This window comes from Ursus maritimus, unplaced genomic scaffold (genome assembly GCF_017311325.1).
Source record: "Ursus maritimus isolate PB19 unplaced genomic scaffold, ASM1731132v1 scaffold_5, whole genome shotgun sequence".
Classification (NCBI taxonomy): Eukaryota; Metazoa; Chordata; class Mammalia; order Carnivora; family Ursidae; genus Ursus; species Ursus maritimus.
The window spans coordinates 7,049,313-7,071,646 of record NW_024426663.1 but is presented as its reverse complement, the minus strand read 5'-3'; positions in this window follow the sequence as shown (position 1 = coordinate 7,071,646).

The following is a 22,334-nucleotide window of genomic DNA, read 5'->3' as shown; positions in this document are numbered from 1 at the left end:
TCAGAGGAATACCGTTCACTAGTGTTAAACTTCCTAACATCACAACTTGTGAGACAGACAGACACATACAGAGTGTATGCGTATATATGTGATTACTTAATGCCTTCATGAAGCTTTGTAGCAAGTGAATAATTACTTGTATAAACTGACCTTAGTGGCTACCATAAAACATTCTAATTATTGCATTCTTCAAGTGACTGTAATTAATGTAATCTCCAAAGCCGTAAAATACCAATATTTCAGGTAGCAGATTATCTGTAACATTTGTTGCACAAGATGGTAGTTGAATGTGCAATCAGTGCTATAATTCACTGTTAATCTTTTAATACGGAACCTTAAAAGTGCCAGTTGTTAATAAATTGCTGCTGTAGTATCATAGGCTTGAACTCAACTCCCAGTGAAAATGAGCAATTAAACGTGCAACAAAACTGAAACCTTAGAAAAAATGCTACCCTTAGAAATGAATGTTAGTATCTATAATATTTCATAAGCAAGAAATTTGAGCACTGGATAAGTATCAAGCAAAATTGATAGCTCAACTTTTCATTGTAAAACCTTTGCCATCCTACAAAATTATCAAAAGCTATGTAAGATATTGAGCACATTTTAGGAACACATGATCTATGAAATGTATGTTAAAAATGTATTTATTTTGTAAATAGTATTCTTAATCAGCCAGTACAAAAATTGTCAATTTCAATTGTTGTATATATTGAATAGTTTGGGCCTTTAACCTTGTGGCAACAAAAAAAGGTGCAGGTGTGGAGTGGGTCAATAACTAAATAAAAAGATCTATAAAGTGTTATTTTTGTATCAAAAGTTATCTTAGCCACCAGTGCACCTTGTTCTTGAGACACTGTTAAGCATGCTTAAAGGATTTGAAACTCCAAAAACTTTTATTAAACTGTGGACTACAGTAAATATGTTATTAAAAAGTAAAGAACAGGCTTCTTTCAATAAAACTGTCCTTGGCACTGGGAGACCCTTTAGGAACAAACTACAGTTGATCCTCTGAGATGATTTTTCTTATTACTTAGACTTTGTTTTTGCTTTCTTAAACTTTAAGAAAAAGGTGTTTTTATGCTGTTTAATTATGTCAACTAGACTTTTGATTGTCTCTCAAATTTAAACCCTCTTTGATCAAATAGGCACAATGATCATTCTGCTATCACTGATTTCTATTAAAATCTGTAAACAAATTGGAATATCAATTAAACCTGATTATAATGTATGTATATCTCCACTCTAGCTCTCAGGAAAAAACAGTTCTGTAAAGGAAAATGAAGGAATGAAAGAGAAATAATGCGCTTCTTCCCAACCCGTACTCACCCCCCAAAATTTTCCATATTATAAATAAGGAATATTTATACCTGACAGAAGTGAGAAAGAACATACATTGTATTCAGAGGATAGGCTATAAGACAGCGTTGTAATGACTTATAATTAGAAAATGGAAATACTATGGGATGCCTGGGTGACTCAGTAGGTTAAGCGTCTGCGTTTGGCTCAGGTCATGATCTTAGGGTCCTGGGATGGAGCCCCACTTCGGACTCCCTGCTCAGTTGGGGGGGGGGTCTGCTTCTCCCTCTCCCTTTGCCCCTTTCCTTCTGCCCCTCCCCTCTGCTCATGCTCTTACTCTCTCTCATAAATAAAATCTTTTTTTTTTAATGGAAATATTGTATATCCAAAGAAACTCATTTTCCCAAACTGTCAGTTTTGTCAAATTTTGAAATAGATATAGACACGATATGAGTTGAATTTGAAAAGTGGTTGGTAAAATTTAGACTTCGAGAGGAAGTGGAAAGAGGACTTACAAGAGGAAAATATTTTCTTTACACAGTTTTGCTGTGAATATAGTTTGACTATGTGTATCAAAATATTTCAGGGGTACTTATTTAATGGGCAATGGCTTGAAACTGTTTAAATACAACATACATTTCTTTTTAAAAATCATTTTTATGCATTAAATCCGTTACTACACCCTATTCCTGAGCAACAATTTTACACATTATTATTTTAAAAATTGCAAATTATTTTCTGGAGATTGTTTGGGAATTGATTCAAAGCCTGAATTCTATACTATTCTATACTTTCTCCCCTCATCCACTTCTGTCTCTCTCTCTCTCTCTCTCTCTCTCTCTCTCACTCACACACACACACACACACACTGGCTCTCATAACGTTTTTTTATATACTACTGTATTTATAGAAGAAATAGAAATGTCTAATGAACTTTACTATAGACTTAAATGCCTTTATATTTTATATATGAGAGCATGCATCAATTTATTTGGTAATCCAATTTAAATATTCTCCTTCGAGAGTTTGTTTTTTAAGGATAATTTCATACAGAAACATGTTTGTGCCTTAAGATTCCTTCCTGTGTTTATTTGGTTTTTATAGTTTTCAATGAAAAGAATGCCTATTAGGACAAACTTATTTAATGACACTGATAAACCATGAAACATGAATAACTGAATGTAAAAAAGATGCATTTAATCTCTGATTTCAGAATGTGTTTTCTTGTAAAATTTTCATGAAGGCATGCAGCTTTAAGTATAATACTTAAAAGTCCTCAGAAGGTAAGCCTGATACTCTTTATATTCACAAGCCTAAGTCATATTTTATGAATTAAACTCAAGCATCTTTAATTTTCATAATTCTTTACCTCTGAAAGATCCTAAAATAAGCTATTGAGTTTTACTGGATCTCTAGGTAAATGTAAGTCAATTCAAGAGAACATGTTTAATAGTTGAATAAAAGCTTTATCACTTTATTTCAAAATGAAATTCATGTATATTTCCAGGATAGCATCAAAAGTGTTGCTCAGGGATTCTTAAGAGGCATTTCAGGAGAAAATATGAAAGCATTTAATTCGAGTCCATTTAATTCAATGTTCATTTCCTGGACATCTTACAAGTCATACCAATATTACTTCGGTTATCCTTATGATTGTAAGCAGATGACAATACAAAACATCATAAGCTAACATAAAGAATATAAGCAGATCCTAAATCCTGCTCATTCTTCCACTGTTAGCTGTGAGGTCTTGCATGTGCTCAGTAAGCTCCCTTGGGTGCAGTTTCCCCGTGGTTAAATGAAAGTGGTGGACTAGTTGAATACTATATTTTCCATGTATTCAGCTGTATTAAACGAAATACTAATTTTCAACTTATACATAATGTATTTCTACTTCATGTATAATGTTTCTATATTAGGCATTGCTATGTATAAAAATAATCTGAAAATGTAGATATAATTTCTATGTAGATGGCATTTTGTTTCATAATGAAGGATAAATACTTTAAAAAGCATGTTTAATTCAAGTATAGTTGACATACAATATTTTATTAGTTTCAAGTATTCTACAGAATGATTTGACAATTGCATACATTATGAAATGCTCACCATGATAAGTATAGTTACTGTCCATTAGCATACAAAGTTATTACAGTATTATTGACTATAGCATCAATAACATGGGTGAGAGTGCCAACTTCCCTTCCAGTAGAAAATCTGCATATAACTTTTGACTTACCCAAAACTTAACTACTAATAGCCTATTGTTGACTAGGTCTTACTGATTAAAAAAAAAACACTTGATTAAAACATATTTTGAATGTTATAAATACCAAATACCATATTCTTAGAGTAAAGCAAGCTAGAGAAAGAAAATGTTAAAAAAATTATAAGAGAAAATACATTTATTGTACTGTACTGCATTTATTGATACTCTGTTTATATCATGTTGACTTTATCTCAAAACTAGTCTTTAGTATGCCTTTCTTACGGCAAACCTGTACCCATATAGAAGCTATGTTCTTCAATAGAAGATAAAAAGGTATTTTGCAAAAAACGCAAGGTTTTTTATGTACTGGTGTAGTTGTAGGGAGACCTCACAAATACTCCCCCGCCTTCTTTTAAGTAATGGTCCTCTTGCTGGATTCATCCTGCAATGGTGGGCAACCACAGTTGCAGACCCCAATAGACAGTACACATCCAACATTTCAACTTACTCTTTAATGCCAGGACTTTTCTCTGCTTTTGGGAGGATTTCCAACATCACTAGTGATACTTCATATGAGTCCTATGGTATTATTAAAGGTTTATGGTATTATACCAAATTCAGTGAAAAATATGTAAGAATCATGAGAAGTCTTTTTTTTTTTTTCTCACTGTGATAGACAATTATTGGACAAATTGTTCTGTGGAGAGGATTAGCGTCACATGGTGTTTTAAATGGATACTCGCAACACATGAGCTCATCACAATAGCAACAAGCAGTGGCTACAAAATTATTAGAGTAGTATGGTTTGTATTACAGTTAATTTTATGCATTTATGAATTAATGCTGCATCTTTTCATTTAAGAGCTCTTTAAGAGAAGGGTCTGAGTATGCAATAGCCCTGTGTCTATCCTGGAGTTAAGCCCTGCAGCTTTTCAAAGCCACATGTTATGGGGGCTTGTCTTCCTGGTGCAGATTCCTAGGGCTAGGGTGCCCACTTTGGGGCCTGATCTCCTTGCTCCTCAGGGAAGACCTCTTGTGCCTGTGATAGCCCTCCCATTTGTGGGTCAGTCCCTTAGGAATTTGGTTCCCAGCCGCATGCCTGCCCCTCCTATCCTTCTCAATATTGTTTTTTTGTTTATTTCCATAGCTGTGGAAAAGGTGTTCTGCTAGTCTTGAGGTCATTTTCAGAGTGAGTTGCATTACACACATTTGCAGCCTTGGTGTATTTATGGGAGGAAATGAGCTAAGGATCCTCCTGCTTTACAACTCTCCTGCAATCCTGAATTAATGCTTCATATTAACATATAAATATATAATATATAAATATAAAAATTTTTAAAGCGTAAGTTTTGATTTTTCCCTTTTACCCTTAGTAGTTGAATATTTACGCTAGAGAAGACTTTTTCTTAGGAAAGAATCTGTGTGGTGTATTTCCACCAAAAATTTTTTAAAAACTTACAAATTTGAAGAACATTTCAGTACATAAAAACACGAAATATGGAATAATGCTGTTACCATATCAGTGCATTTTAGTAATTGATGTAAATAATGATTTAAACCTCAATAGAAAATTTAGGAAAGTATTTTTATATGATTTTTATTCATTTAAGTTTCTGAGAATGTTTTATAGCCCAGAGTGCTGTCTATGTTGGTGAACATTTCATGAGAGCTTGAGAAGACTGTGTATTCAGATATTGCTGGAATATTATGTGAATGTTATTTATATTAAGTTGATTGATAATGCTGTTTGTGTCAACAGGATCCTTCCAGATTTTCTACTTTCCTTATTTATAATGGAAAGAGGGCTGGGACATCTCCCACAATTAGTGTTTTGACTCTCATTGTTTTTGACTCTCATTATTTAATGACTCTCTTTATTCCTAATGATTTCCCTTGTTTTGATGTTTTCTATGTGTAAAATTCATATGGCTACTTCAGCTTGCTTCTGATTAGTGTTAGCATGTTACATATTTTCATCTTACTTTCACTTAATTCTTTGTTTAAAGGGTTTCCCTGTACACAGCATATAGTTGGGTCCTGTTTGTAGTACTTCAATGGAAAGGGTTCCGAACAAGGAAAATTATCAGGAATAAAAAAGAGCATTGCATGATGCGGTTCAAGAATGGATGGAAGCAGAAGGACAAACAGAGAAATCTGTTATTGTTGGTGCTGTCTATCCCCCTCTTTGAGGCTTCCTTGTTCTTGATTCTTTTCTCCGACTGATGTCTTCCTCCTCAGAGAGCGATTTACTGCCCATTCAGCTGTAATCCACTGTTATCATACTGGAGCCCTTTGATGTGTTTTTCAGTTGTTAGGTAGAGGAAGCATTCTATAATCTATTAAAATCTTAAATCTTGTAATGGGGACCTCTATCAGGGCTGACTCTATCACAAGTGCTGTTCCAGTGGCAGAGTTTACTTTTTCTCCCCTTTAGAGGAGGTAGAGAGATAAAGCATGCTGCTGTGGAAGGAATACCCTTCTCCAGTTGGTGTAAGGTCCTAGAAGATTCTCTCTTGGAGAGTAGAACTTTGGTATGGAAAACACTCAAGGAATTATTCACAAGCATTACGTTTCTTTTCCCTCTGTTAGACTCATCAGAGGATCTTTCTTGGCACTTTGCCTTGAGAATCTGTTGGTTCCTAGAGTTAAAACCATTGAAAATGTGGTTCCCCTCTCCTCAGATTTTGGCATCTAGAGATTTTTATTCTCAGTCTCATTAACACTCAGCCTCCAGTAACTTAAAGAATTTACCATGTAAGTGTTAATACTAGTTCTTCTGTACTTTCTCAGATCTGTAGGCTGATGTAAGCTTTGACTCTTTGTATTAAGCTGTCTCTCCAGATTAGGTGGTGACTGTTCCGCAGCCACAGTTCTCTGATAGTTTGAGGAAAAAAAATAAATATTCAATGTGTTCAGCTTTTTCCCCTTATAAGAATGAGAATGAGAGCCTCTAAGTTTTTCAATGTTGAAGCCAAAACTAGAAATTGACATTATTCATTTTGTTCCAATTTTGAACATTGGGAAATCTTTCAGATTGACCTCCATTTCTTTGAACATGACATTATCATCTTTGTCATCATTTCCTTACTTTCTGACAGTATAAGATGCTCCACTCTCCTCTTCTGTTTTCACTGCCCTTGCATAGAAACAGCCATTTTTCCAAGGAATTCGGGGTTCATTTATTGGAGAATAGATTTAGAAATCAAAACATGGTCACTGGATATGCTTATTGCTACTCCAGTTCTAGAACTTTCCAACTTTGTCTCCATCCAATTTCTACAATACCATCTTTATTTTCCAGCAATTAACTGTTTTTGAGTATAAGAAAAATACACACAAAAAGACCAGTGCTGTTTAAAATTCTGTGTTATCTTACTACCTGTAAAAACCTAACTCAGAATATCTGGGGGTATGACAAAGGAATTTTTTATTTTTCAAATACTCTTTAAGTTGCTTCAGTATAGTCTAAAGTTAAACCATTCTTTTAAAATACTCAATGAGGTTGGGGCATCTGGGGCACTTAGTTAAACATCTGACTCTTGGTTTAGCTTCAGCTCATGATCTCAGGGTTCTGGGATCAAGCCCCATGTTGGGCTCCATGCTCAATGGGGAGTCTGCTTGAGGATTTTCTCTCCCTCTCTGTCTTAAATCTTCAAAATAAAAAAAAAATCAATGATCTCCACACTAGTAGAGAGGATAATATTAATATTTTTAATATTTCTTTATTACAGGAGTGATCTCTATAAAGTAGAAATATACCGTTACGAAACCTGAGGAAATAGCAATTTCAGGAGACCAGTAAAGTGAACAAACTTGAATTCATGTTGTATTCCATTTCTTTTTATCACCCTTTACCACCCCTTTCAAGATAGAAGCACTGTTTTTCCTACTTGTCAGGAGTGTTGGTGGCTAATATCTGTGTACTTCTCTGGTAATTGCTGTGCTTGAAAAGAACTACTTATACCAAGGTTACATGCCTCAATTTTTAGAAGGTCAATAGGGGGCTGAGAAGAGTCAGTGCCCTTCCCTCAGTTGGGGACAACACTTCAGAGTCATGCCAACTCCACAACCCCACCTTGAAGGTAGCCTAGGCTGCTGTAATGCAAAGTGTTTCTCTACCCGGTCCTGCTTTTCTTACACCTGACTCACAGTATTTTTGAGAAAACTTCACTCTAGATTTGTGCCCAAATCTTAAAACCTCAAGATTCTGTGTCTAAGGAACCCAACCTGTGACAATGTTATTTTCTTTAAACATATTATATGGTGAAACGATGGGAGGATAACAGAATTCTTAAGTTTATTGTGCATTTAGGATTTGGCTCTCGTATATACTTATTTCCATTTAATACTTCCAGTGACAGCTTGAAGTGAGTTTTTAAAATAGACATCCATCCTAATTATGCTATCATTCAAATAGTATCTATTTTGAACTTTGATTCTAGTCAGGATGTTGATTAAAGTACTTTCAAATAAAAGATATTTTCAATATTTAAAAGGTACTTTGAAATAAATAAATAATGCATCTAAAATTAATTTTCCTGACTAGAAAAAAAATTAACCTGAAGTTTACAAAAAGACTACAAAAGGTTAATAACCCAGAGATTGCCAGAGTTACTTTTATTCCATTTGCCTTCAGGTAGAGAAAAGAGGAAAATAATAATTCTTTGGTTAAATGGTCTTTCCTATATGTATTCTCATAATGATAAATGATAAATGCAGATAAATAGATAAAAGGAAAGCTAAAATAGCTGACTTACAACTATTACCACTGTTAATGCTTTTGTGTATTTTTTTTAGTTTTAACTGAGCTATGATTATATTGCAGATACCATTTTATACTTTATAGTTCAAAATTTTGTGTATTATCAACCTATTGTGAACATTAATTATATAAATAAAAACTATTCTGAAATACTTTGAGTATATAGTATTCTGTTGGGTACTTGGTAGTTTATTTCCCTAGTGTTATTTTTATGTTGTTTTGAATAGCCCTATTATTTTTTAAATGGTTTTTTATTATATTATGTTAGTCACCATACAGTACATCCCCGGTTTCCGATGTAAGGCTCGATGATTCGTTAGTTGTGTATAACACCCAGTGCCCCATGCAATACGTGCCCTCCTTACTACCCATCACCAGTCTATCCCATTCCCCCACCCCCCTCCCCTCTGAGGCCCCCAGTTTGTTTCTCATAGTCCATAATCTCTCATGCTTCATTCTCCCTTCTGATCACCCCCCCTTTCTTTATCCCTTTCTTCCCCTACCGATCTTCCCAGTTCTTATGTTCCATAGATGAGAGAAATCATATGATAATTGTCTTTCTCTGCTTGACTTATTTCACTTAGCATTATCTCCTCCAGTGCCGTCCATTTTGCAGCAAATGTTGAGAACTCGTTCTTTCTGATAGCTGAGTAATATTCCATTGTATATATGGACCACAACTTCTTAATCCAGTCATCTGTTGAAGGGCATCTCGGTTCCTTCCATGATTTGGCTGTTGTGGACAATGCTGCTATGAACATTGGGGTGCATATTGAATAGCCCTATTATAATAGTACCACAGTATGTATTTTTGTGCGTGATTCTTTCATAGCATTTGATAAAATTTTATTATAGTGTCTCTGAAATGGAATTATAAGTGAAATGGTATATTACTACTATTTATCTTGAAATATATTACATATGTTTTATCAAATACATTTTAAAATACTTAAAATGTTACATCAAATAGAGATACCTATTTTATCATTTCCTCATTAGCATTATATATTCAATATAGGCTAATTTTAATAATGAAAATAGAAGTTGGTGGACAGTCATTGAATAAATGTAAATATTATGTTAGAGTTGTTTAATCTGAATTGTGTTCTGAAATAGTTACACTGTTCAAATCATCCAGGATAGATAGGGCGAAATAGGCAACTTGAAAAATGTTAAAATGTAGATAAACGATGGTATATCTAGGTGGGTGACAAAGAAATTGGAAATATATAGGCAAATTCTAGATTGATAGTTTTAGGTGATAAAATTAGGATGCAGTTGTGCAGAAAGAGTAGCTTTAGACCTTTCAGAAAATAAGCCAGAATCTGAAAGTGAGTTTTTAGTCTGTGTCCTCATAATTTCATTTTTGAGCATACACACTCCAAGTCTGAAAGAAGTGTATGTGAGTGTGTATGGGAAATGCATGTGTGTCGGTTTAGGTGAGGGAATGCCTGTGGGTAAGTGACTGTGTGCGTGGTTACATGTAATTTATAGGATTGTCTTTTGGTAGTGTCTGTATGTATTTGTATGTGCAACAGTATGCAGGTGTTTATGTGAGTATCTGTTTATATGGGGATGTACATGTGTGTATGGGACTGTGCATGTGAGAAGTGCCCATCTGTGTGAGTTCACATGTCTATTTGAGGGTGTGCTTGTGGGTGTGCTTTCTGAGGGCATGTATACTTGCACTTGGTCATGTAAAGTATGTGATAGCCTTAGAGACTGAGGTGATCACATATCGGGGAGGATATTAAGATTTGGTGCTACCACATATGCAAAGGGAGGAAAATATTTAATGAAATAAAGAGTCATCAGAATCAACCAAGATGTAGAAAGAGTTGAAGTTACAAAAGGTGACTGGATTACACAACATAAAATCATTGGTCGCCTTGGCCCGATCAGTTTGAATCAATATAACCCAGACTGGAGGATATCTAAGAATAATCAGGGAATTGAGAAAAGGAGACAGTTCATATAGACTATTGTTTCAAGAAGTGTGGTTATGAAGAGCAGAGATAGGAGTTTGGTGTTACAGACAAATAGGTGTGGCTGGGTGTTTACTTTTACTTTAGGACATGAATAGTATAATATGTTTTAAATTTATAGGAATAATCTATTAGAAATGGAGAAAGAGAGAGTGGTCAAGTTTCATTCTTTTGCATGTAGCTGTCCAATTTTCCCAGCACCATTTATTGAAGAGACTGTCTTTTTTCCACCGGATGTTTTTTCCTGCTTTATCAAAGATTAGTTGTCCAAAGAGCTGAGGGTCCATTTCTGGGTTCTCTATTCTGTTCCATTGGTCTATGTGTCTGTTTTTGTGCCAGTACCATGCTGTCTTTGTGATCACAGCTTTGTAGTACAGCTTGAAATCTGGCATTGTAATGGCCCCAGCTTTGTTTTTCCTTTTCAACAGTTCCTTGGCGATTCAGGCCCTTTTCTGGTTCCATACAAATTTAAGGACTATTTGTTCCAGTACTTTGAAAAATGTCATTGGTATTTTGATCGGGATAGCATAAGGGTGTAGATTGCTCTGGGTAGCATGGACATTTTAATTATGTTAATTCTTCCGATCCATGATCATGGAATATTTTTCCATCTTTTTGTGTCTTCTTCAAAGTCTTTCAAGAGTGATTTATAGTTTCTAGAATATAGGTCCTTTATGTCTCTGGTTAAGTTAATTCCAAGGTAACGTATGGTTTTTGGTGCTATTGTAAATGGGATGGATTCCCTAATTTCTCTTTCTTCAGTCTCATTATTCGTGTATAGAAATGCAACTGATTTCTGAGCATTGATTTTGTATCCCGCCACCTTACTGAATTGCTCTATAACTTCTAATAGTTTGGGAGTGGATTCTTTTGGGTTTTCCATATAGAGTATCATGTCATCTGCGAAGAGAGACAGTTTGACTTCTTCTTTGCCGATTTGGAACCTTTTTTTTTAATGATTTTTATTATGTTAGTCACCATACAGTACATCCCGGTTTCCAGTAAAGTTCGATGATTCATTAGTTGCGTATAACACCCAGTGCACCATGCAATACGTGCCCTCCTTACTACCCATCACTGGTCTATTCCATTTATCCCTTTTTGTTGTCTGATTGCTGTTGCAAGGACTTCTAGTACTATGTTGAATAATAGTGGCGAGAGTGGGCATCAGATAAATTCCAAATGGATGAGAAACCCTCAATGTGAGACAGGAATCCATCAAAATCCTAGAGGAGACATAGGCAGCAAGCTCTATGACATCGGCCAAAGCAACCTTTTTCATGACACATCTCCAAAAGCAAGAGAAACAAAAGATAAAATGAACTTGTGGGACTTCATCAAGATAAAAAGCTTCTGCACAGCCAAGGAAACAGTCAAAAAAACTAAGAGGCAGCCCACGGAATGGGAGAAGATATTTGCAAATGACACTACAGATAAAAGACTGGTATCCAAGATCTACAAAGAACTTCTCAAACTCAATACACAAAAACAAATAAACAAATCAAAAATGGGCAGAAGATATGAAAGACACTTTTCCAGAAGACATACAAATGGCTAACAGACGCATGAAAAAATGTTCGAAATCCTCAGCCATCAGGAAATTCAAATCAAAACCACATTGAGATACCACCTTACGCCAGTTAGAATGGCAAAAATTGACAAGGCAAGAAACAACAATTGTTGGAGAGGATGTGGAGAAAGAGGATCCTCCTCCATATTGTGGTGGGAATGCAAGTTGGTACAGCCACTCTGGAAGACAGTGTGGAAGTCTCTTAAAAAGTTAAAAATTGAGCTACCTATGACCCAGCCATTGCACTACTGGGTATTTACCCCAAAGATACAGACGTAGTGAAGGGCCATATGCACCTAATGTTCATAGCAGCATTGTCCACACATAACTCCGAAGGAGCCGAGATGCCCTTCAACAGATGACTGGATTAAGTTGTGGTCCATATACAATGGAATATTACTCAGCTATCAAAAGGAACGATTCTCAACATTTGCTGCAACATGGACGGCACTGGAGGAGATCATGCTAAGTGAAGTAAGTCAAGCAGAGAAAGACAATTATCATATGATTTCTCTCATCTATGGAGATATGAACTAGGAAGATCGTAGGGAAGGAAGGGATAAAGAAAGGGGGTAGTCAGTAGGGGAATGAAGCATGAGAGACTATGGACTATGAGAAACAAACGAGGGCCTCAGAGGGGAGGGGATGGGGGGAGGGATAGACTGGTGATGGGTAGGAGGGCACGACAGCATGGTGCACTGGGTGTTATAAGTAATCAATGAATCATCGAACTTTTCATCAAAAACCAGGGATGTACTGTATGGTGACCATATAATATAATAAAAATAAATAAATAAATAGATAGATAAATAAATAAATAAGAGAGAGGGAAAGCGTGAGCAGAGGGAGGGCCAGGGAGAGGAGCAAGTGTTGGGGAGTTTGAGTTGGGGCTGGATCCCGGGACCCTGAGATCATGACCTGAGTGGAAATCAAGAGTCAGAGGCTCGATTACCTGAGCCACCCAGGATCCCTTCACTGATTTTTTTTTTTTTTTAAATACAAATGAACCACTTGATTTGAAAGGATTTCTTTAAGATATTGTTAAATGAGAAAACAAAATATCAGGAAATGTATCAATATGATTCGGTTTTTATAAGACAAAGAATGAAAAGCCTTTGTCAGGGGCGTCAGTGGTATGCTGAGCGCTGCCTTCTGCTCGGTGCGTGGTCCCGACCTGGGATCGAGTCCCACATCAGGCCTCCGCTGGGAGGCTGCTTCTTCCTCTCCCACTCCCCCTGCCTGTGTTCCTTCTCTCGCTGGCTGCTCCTCACTCTGTTAAATAAATAAATAAAATCTTTAAAAAAAAAAAAAAAAAGGAAATGGAGAAAGAACAGACATCTAAAGATTAAGGTAAGGAATAGGATTCAGTAAACAATTAGAGATTTTGGTTTTGAGAGTTTAGGACATTTCTTCTTCTGAAATAGGACTGATAAAAAGAAAAATGTGCTTATTGAATAGATAGATTTTAATATGTAGTAAGGTACATGATTTAGTGAAGTAATAAAGTATGAAATTTAATAAGTTGAGAAGTGAAGAGTTCTCCAGTCTGATGGTTTATATTTTGTCAACAAATAAGTAGATGATACTCTAAATTATATGAAATAGCTGTTACAAAGAAAAAAATTGAGAAATGAAAGACAAATATGATAGATTTGGAGGAGAGTTTTGAGTGTCCTTTAACCCTAATGGTCTTGAATGTTTGGACCCTAATCTGAACGCTCAATTTTTAGAAGTAATGCTCACCCAGTCAGAGGTGAGTATGGAAAATGGAATATATTGAGTTCATCATGATTATGTTTTATTGGTAATTGTTTTGTTCAGATGAAAAGACTAAAGATTTGAGTCAGTTGCAAGCTGTATTTATAATTACTATTCATTGACTGTAAGCTGAAAACTGAGAACATAATGCAGAAAATGGTAGAAAATATTTTGAGCTTACTAAACTGGGTTGTATAACTACATTTCTTATGTTTTACATTTCTCACTTCCTTCAGTGAAGTCTGTGGTGATTCAAAAGCAAGTGGACCAAAACATAGATGTTTCATTTGTTATTTGTTACAGATCAAGTGTCCTTAATTCCTACTATTGACCAAATATTCTAAGTACTACAGAAATTGTAAAGAATAAAGAAATTAAGGAAAGAATAAAAGGAAAATAAAGGAAATATCCCTCACCCCTGTACTTTATATCCTAATGACAGTGGCAGGTGATAAATAAATGCTTCTATAATATGCTGAAAACCAATAAATGCTATAAACAAAATAAACGTAGCTAATGACTGAAATGTATATTCTTTAAATTGAGTTGTTGGACTAAACTAAAAAGTAACATTTACAAAACAATTTGATGAAGTGAAAAATAAGCTATTAAGAATACTTGAGGAGGGGCGCCTGGGTGGCACAGCGGTTAAGCGTCTGCCCTCGGCTCAGGAGTGATCCCGGCCTTGGGACTAGGCCACATCAGGCTCTTCACTATGAGCCTGCTTCTTCCTCTCCCACTCCTGCTTGTGTTCCCTCTCTCGCTGGCTGTCTCTATCTCTGTCGAATAAAAAATAAAATCTTAAAAAAAATACTTGAGAAAAAGAAGAACACTGGAAGTGTTGGGCAGGAAGTGTTGGCAGTTTGGGCAGAGGGAATAGCAAGTTAAAGGTCTCATGGCACACTTGACAGGTTTGAGGAAGAGCAAGGCTATAACGCTGTAGAACGTTGCATGATTGAAATCACTGCTGTGGTTTTGGTGCCAATAGGAGGGCAAGGGTAGAAACAGAGCCTTTGGGAGGTTATGGAAACATTCCAGTCAAGACATGTATGGAATAGTAGTAGTGATGGTAGAGAATGGTTGTATCCAGTTAACATTCTTAAGAATTTAACCATTTACTCACCATGTATCCCAGCCATTGCATTCCTAGGAAGTTATTCAAGAAGTGAAATCGGGTTCCTGGGTGGCTCAGTCGTTAAGCGCTGCCTTCAGGTCAGGCGCATCCCAGTTTCTGGGACTCAGCCCCACATCAGGCTCCTCCGCTGGGAGGCTGCTTCTTCCTCTCCTCTCCCCTGCTTGTGTTCCCTCTCTCGCTGGCTGCTCCTCTGTCAAATAAATAAAAAAATCTTAAAAAAAAAAAAAAAGTGAAAACAATGCCTTATTGTGGAAGGAAGTCTAAAGTCGTATTGCTTGCTTAAACAAGTAAGAACATAACTGTGTGGCAGCAGTTTTACTGAGCAAAGCATAGATTTCTTTCTGTATTAGGTTCAAACTTTGAATTCACCGATTGATAGATATAATGCTTGAATGTTGCTGAAAGGGATTGGTTGAATCTTAAATACAGAAAAAAATATTTTGATTGCAAAGCTGACAATGGGTATTTTCAAAGAGAAGGGTACTTTTAATTCTCACTCTTGATTTTTATTATAAACCATCACTTCTGCATTGAAGTGCTTAAGTCCTGTGATAGCTAAGATGTGGTAACATGAGGAATTGGGAAGATGAAGTATGAGTTACACTTTTGACTTGAGAAGAAACACATTTAAAAGAAGCATGCAAAAGGCAGTTAATGGAAAAAACATTCTACTCCGATAACAATACACAAAAAGTATAACTCAGGGAGCTTGGCTGGCTTAGTCAGAGCATGCAACTCTTGATCTCTGGTTCCTGAATTTAATCCCCACATAGAGCTTATTTAAAAAGAAATATAACTCAGTAGAAAGTACACACTTTTTCCCTGAGGGGAAAAAAAAATACATGGGTATGTAAAAATAATTATTTTTGAGAGAAAAGGAATGTAGTGCATTACACATTTTGCCAAGAAGGTAAATTTCTGAGACTGAAGAATGTTGGGAGTTGTGTTGGACTTTACTAGACATGTGTGAGAAAATGAAAGATGGTAAGCCTAATTCAGAAACTTGAGGATTTGGAGGGCATCTTTTTGTAGATGAGATAATTGTTATATCTTTTTAAAATATAATGTATTGTACTTTCTTCTAAATTATTATTTTATGGCCCTTTGGGGTATTTAACCTTGTAAATCTCATTCGTTTCCAACATTTGTCATTGACCTACTTCTCTAAAGACTCTATTTTAATGTATTTATGATCATATTTATATTTTATATGCTGTTAATTGGTCTTGTAGTACCTTGAGCAGGAACCTCATTTATCTATGTCCCAAGACTTTAATGCAATTTTAGGTAGCCTATAAGGACTCTGTGAAGACACTTTAGGGACAAGGAAAGTTTTTTCTTTCTTTTTTTTTTTTTAAAGTAGGCAGGAACACATTAAACCTTTGTGTCTCATTTCATTTAAAAACTATGTAAAAATTATAGCAGTCCTAGGTGCTGTATTTCCTGATGCACTAAAATGCCCTACATCAAAACAAATAAACCAAACACCAACGGACACACAAATAAGCAGAATAGTATTGGCACTGAGTCTTCATTCACTTAATGTATAGTTATTGGAAATGTAGTTAAATGTCGAGCTCTGGGTCATATGCAGGTTTATGTGACATGCTGTGTTCTTTTAAATGATGGCAATTTTTAAATTGCTTAACTAAGAATCAATGTAAGTTATACAATTTAATATGAAATAGAAACAAAAATTAGAATATTCATTTATGAAACCTTTTCCAAAACATGTGATAATGCCTTTAAAAAGAAAGGAGATGAATGGATAAAGAAGATGGAGTATGTTTGTGTGTGTACACACGCACACACACACACACACACACACACACATGCACACTGAATATTAGCCATAAAAAGAATGAAGTCTTGCCATTTGCAAAGTGTAAGTGGAGCTGGACAATGTTATGCTAAACAAAACAAGTGCCAGAAAGACAAATACTGTATGATTTCATTCATATGTGGAATTTAAAAACAAAACACACAAGTGAAGGCAAGAAAACAGAGACAAACCAAGAAACAGACACTTAACTGTAGAGAACAAACTGATGGTTACAGAGAGGAGGTGGGTGGGGAGATGGGTTGAGTAAGGGAAAGGGGTTAAGGAGGGCACTTGTTGTGATGAGGATGCGTGTTGTATGCAAGTGTTGCATCACTATATTGTACACCCGAAATTATTCTGTATGTTAACTAGCTCGAATTTAAATAAAAACTTAAAAAAATTAACAGGAGAAATGAAGATACAGACTTAGGAGTGAGACTATTGCAAGATGACCCTGTAGGAAAATGTTAAACTCAAAACTATCTTTTTACAGTATCTACAACATAGAGCTTTTTAATGAACAGTTCATAAACATCCCATTTCAAATAATAAAGGGCTATAGGGAAAATAACCAGCTTCCCTGTTTTGACAGATGAATATTTCAAACATGGTTGTTTCAATGGAGTATCTTGGGGGAAGGGCAAGAAGGGAGAAGTTTATTTTTCTTTATAGTATATTATTCAAACTTGAATCATGAATATGTAAATTTTCAAATAAAAACATAATACTTTAAAAAGCATGAACCATTCGATGTATGTATAGGTATTTAATCATAAAAGGGTAATGTAAATATTCTGAGAATACTTGTTTTAGAAGCAGTAACTAATGTAAGGTCTGAAAGATAAAACCAGCCTATAAACTTCAAACTACAGAAAACTTCGAGTGCTTAATGCAAGGAAACGTATAGTCACATTTGGTCTTCCCTTTCAAGAAATGCCATTTGCTAAGTATTGTTATCTTGTACTGGATTTCTGCAGTATCCAGAACTGAATTTCTGAAACCTTCTTGCTAAATCTGACCGTATTCTTCATGATCCCCACATGGATCTCCAGAAACAATGATGCTGCAGATTTTACTGTTCTTTGAGATTGAACATGGGTTTACATTATTTGTGAACGAATCATATATACTTTGCCTCCCTTCCTTTCTAATTCTCATTACAAAAACCAAAAACAAAAACCATGAAAATTCCTTTGACAAGTATTGTATCTGATTTTTAAAGAATTTAGGACCTAGGAACTGGCTATCTTTGATCTATATCTGAAGCTAAAAAAATGTTGAAAATCCCCCCAGTTTTTGTCAGCACTCTTTTATTTTCTTTATACATCAGTATGACCATATTTTCTTATCATTTTAGAATTCATATTGTTAGAAGTTTTTGATATATTCATGTCATATACAGAGATCATTCTTCCTTTGATTTCCATAATTTGTAGAAATCCAAAAATAAAACTTGGCAGTTTATCTAGCTTTACCTCATATTGTATAAATTTGATTCTGTTTCATTTCCATAATTCAATTTTAGCTATAGGAAGTTTCTCATTTTGAAACTAAAATTAAAAATTGAACTTAAAATTTTTAGAAATGTCTGCATGTAAGAAACAGCTAAAACATTTTGAGACATTAAATACATGGAGAGAGGAATTAATATATTTACCAATTAAACTATTTGCCTCAAATTTTATTCTATGTAAAAACTTTAACACTGTTTAGCAGTCCAACAGATAAGACTTTTAAAGAAATCTGAATTTGAATCCCAGATCTCATAAAAATAATTGACCTCAACAGAGTGATTTAATAAATAGATAAATGATATGTGGCCAAGAAAAACAAAAGCTACCCTTTAATTTCAACAAGATTTTCTGATGATTGATTGTTTGGAATATAAGTTATGTTAAGACAGGATCTGAAGAAGATAGTTGAGTGCCAGAAGCAGTTATCCTTAAAATATTTCTATATTAGCTATAAGCTATTAGGAATTTTTGATTTGATTAAATACTAAAAACCTGTCCCCAATTGTTTGGTTGTTAATAATGCATCATTATAGCATAGAAAGGTAATATTAGAACATACAACATTGTTTTTAAGGCTTGAAAACATGTTTTCTGAATTTCCTATCACATTTAGAACACACGGCAAAAGAAAAAAACCTTACCCCAAAATTACGGGACAGAATTTTGGGCTGATAGTATTGTTTGGAAATCAGCTAAAATTGAATCTGTCCTTGACTGCTTCTGTTAGGAATTTAAGACTGAAACAATGGCTTAGTATTTAGTTGGCATAGACTAGCTCTCTTTCAACTGATCGGAGATCTGATTGAAAAGCGGAGGTTTTTTTTCTGTAAAATGCAGCAGAATCTTCTGTTACCAATTAAACTTCTTTTTATAAGAGATAGACTTTTGTTCTAGGAAGTATATCACATTAGTATCCAATTTCTGATAAGATATTTTCACTGTTTCATTTGCTAACCTATATAATCATCTGTTTTAATGAGACATGGTATTATTCAAATACAGTGACTAAATTTTGAATAAAAATCTAAAATGTGAGAATTGAAAAATTTTCAGTAGAATACTCTGTTTAAAAATATTTTAAGTTTCCACATCTTGGGACACCTGGGTGGCTCGGGTTAAGCCTTGACTCTTGATTTCAGTCAGATCATGATCTCAGGGTCCTGGGATGGGCCCCATCAGGCTCTGTGCCGTGCCCAGTCTGCTTGTCCCTCCCCTCTGCTCCTCCCCTCCCCCACCACATTTACATAGTTTTCTAAAATAAATAAAATCTTTAAAAAAAAAAAGCTTTTGCATCTTCTTAAACAATTTCATTTTAAGAAATATTTTACTTTTTTTTTTAAAGATTTATTTATCTGACAGAGAGAGAAGCAAGAGAGGGAACACAAGCAGGGGGAGGGGAGAGAGAAGCAGGCTTCCCTCAGTAAGGAGCCCAACGCTGGGATCATGACCTAAGCTGGAGGGGCAGACGCAACGACTGAGCCACCCAGGCGCTCCCCCAAAATATTTTACTTTTGAAGTGGTAATCCGTGTCTGATTTATCTACCTGTAAGATGTTAACCATTTTTTTGGAATTTCCATGGACATTCTATAATCATTCTTGAAAATGCTGAAGATTGTGATTTGTTGAGAAGTGAAATCATTTTCATTTGCTCGTGAAATCCTTTTTGATGGGGGTGGGGCGGGTGGGCGGGTAATACTGAATGAGCACATTTACAAAGGCTAGAGGGTTAATGGTACAAGCATATGTCCAAAGCAAAGTTTACTCTCCCATTTTCACTCTGTTTTCTGATTTAGAGAAAGAAGTACTCTGAGTTTCACAGGAGAAAAAGAGGCAGTTAATGAAGAAGACAGGCCTCAGTCTGTGAAATGAACCAGGTCTGGTACTCTGTCTTCTTATTTCAGTTCCCAACAAGTCACAAGAAGGTGTCCACTCTTTTTATTCTTGATGAGGAACTTCTCCTTCCCACAGTGACCTAGGTTTGAAAAAAATTTTCTTTATATTACTCTTTTAAAATTCTTTTTACCTTTCTTTATGGTGAGAATACTTAAATTCTCCTCCTTAGCAAATTTCAGTTATAGAATAGTGTAGTCACTGTAATAGATGTCAGATCCTCAGAATTTAATGATCTTAGAACTGAAATTTTATATCCTTTCACAAGACTCTCCCTATTTCCACCACCATGAAGCTCCTGGCCACAATCATCATTCTACATTGTTTCTAAACTTTCAAATTTTTTAAAAAGATTCTATGTACAGCTGATCCTTGAACAATTCACGGGTTAGGGACACCAACCCTCTGCACAGTCATACATAACTTTTGGCTCCCAAAACTTAACGACAGATAGCTTAATATTGACCAAAAGCCTTACCAATAAAATGCACACATGATTAACACATACTTTGTATGTTATATATAATATACTGTATTCTTAGAATAAACTAGAGAAAATAAAATGTTATTTAAAAATCATAGGAGAAAATACATTTATAGTACTGTACTACAAAATATCTGCGTATAAGTGAATCTGTGCAGTTAAAACGCATGTTATTCAAGGGTCACATGTATAAGGATTCCATGTGGTACCTGCCATTATCTATGTGGCTTATTTAGTTAGCATAATACCCCTCAGTTGCATCCAGTGTTGTTGCAATGACAGTTTTTCCTTAATTTTTAAGGCTAATATATTCCACTGTATATAGTGTATATGTATGTATATGTGTATGTATCAGATTGTCACCATCCATTACTCTCTTTGGCAGACATTTAAATTGTTTCCATACCTTGCCTGTGAACGAGGCTGCAATGAACATGGGGATACAGATATCTCTTAGAGATATACTGAGTTTGTTTCCTTTGAATATATACCCAGAGTGGGCTCTCTGTGGATCATATGTTAATTCTATTTTTAATTTCTTGAGGAAACTGCATACTGTTTTCCATAGGGGCTGTAAAAGTTCCCATTCCACCAGTAATGTACAGTGGTTGTCTTTCTCCACATTGTCACAGCATTTGTTATCCCCAGTTTGATAATAAAGATCCTAACAGGTGTGAAGTGTAACCCCTTGTGGCTTTGATTTGCATTTCTCTGATGATAAATGTTATTAAGCACCTTTTTCAGGACCTGTTAGCCATCTGTATGCCTTCTTTGAAAATGTGTCTATTTAGGTCCTTTACCCATTTTTTAATTTATTGGGTTTTTAATACTGAGAGAGTTCTTTGTATATTTTGATATTAATCCCTTATTGTATTTAATCCCTTATTGGTTTGAAGTATATTCTCCTAACCCATAGGTCGCCTTTAATTTGTTGCTGCTTCTTGTGTGGAAGCATTTGAGGTTGATGTAGTTTTACCTGTTTATTTTTGTTTCTGTTGACTTTGTGTCACATCGAAAAACCATCACCAAGACCATTGTCACAGAGCTTATCCTCTATTTTCTTTTTTTTTTTATTATATTATGTTAGTCACCATACAGTGTACATCCTGGTTTTTGATAAAGTTTGAGGATCATTAGTTGCGTATAACACCCAGTGCACCATGCAATACGTGCCCCTTACTACCCATCGCTCATTTTCTTGGAGGGTTTTATGGTGTCAGGTCTTACGTTCAGGCCTTAGTTAATCTATATTGAATTGGCTCGATATTACACTCAAGATAAAACTCTGGTTTCATTCTTTGCATGTGGATATCCAGTTGTGCCAGCACCATTGGCTGAAGAGGATGTCCTTTCCCACTGTATATTTTGACTCCTTTGTCAAAAAATAATTGACCATATATGTGTAGGTATATTTGGGACCCTCATGCTGGTCCATTGATCTATGTATTATTTTATATCAATACCATGTTTTAATGACTCTTGCTTTTGTAATATGTTTGAAATCAGGAAGTGGACATTCCCAGTTTTATTAGGGTCGTTGATTCCAGATATTTCTTTAGGGTGTTTTTCTATTTCTGTGAAAAAGTGACATTTGACTTTAATAGAGATTGTATTGAGAATGTGGATTGCTTTTGGTAGGTTGGACATTTTGACAATATTTTTTAATTGCAGAACACAGGTTGTATTTCCATTTATATGTGTCATCTTCCATTTTTTTCAACAATGTTTTATAGTTGCTTAGTCAGATCTTCATCTTCTTGGTTAAACGTATTCTAAACTTATTCTAAACTTATTCTAAAGTGTTTTTTTTTAAATTTCAAATCCATTATAAATGGAATTTTTTCACAATTTTTTTTGATTGTTAGTGATAGAAATACAACTGATATTTGTAGGTTGATTTTTTTT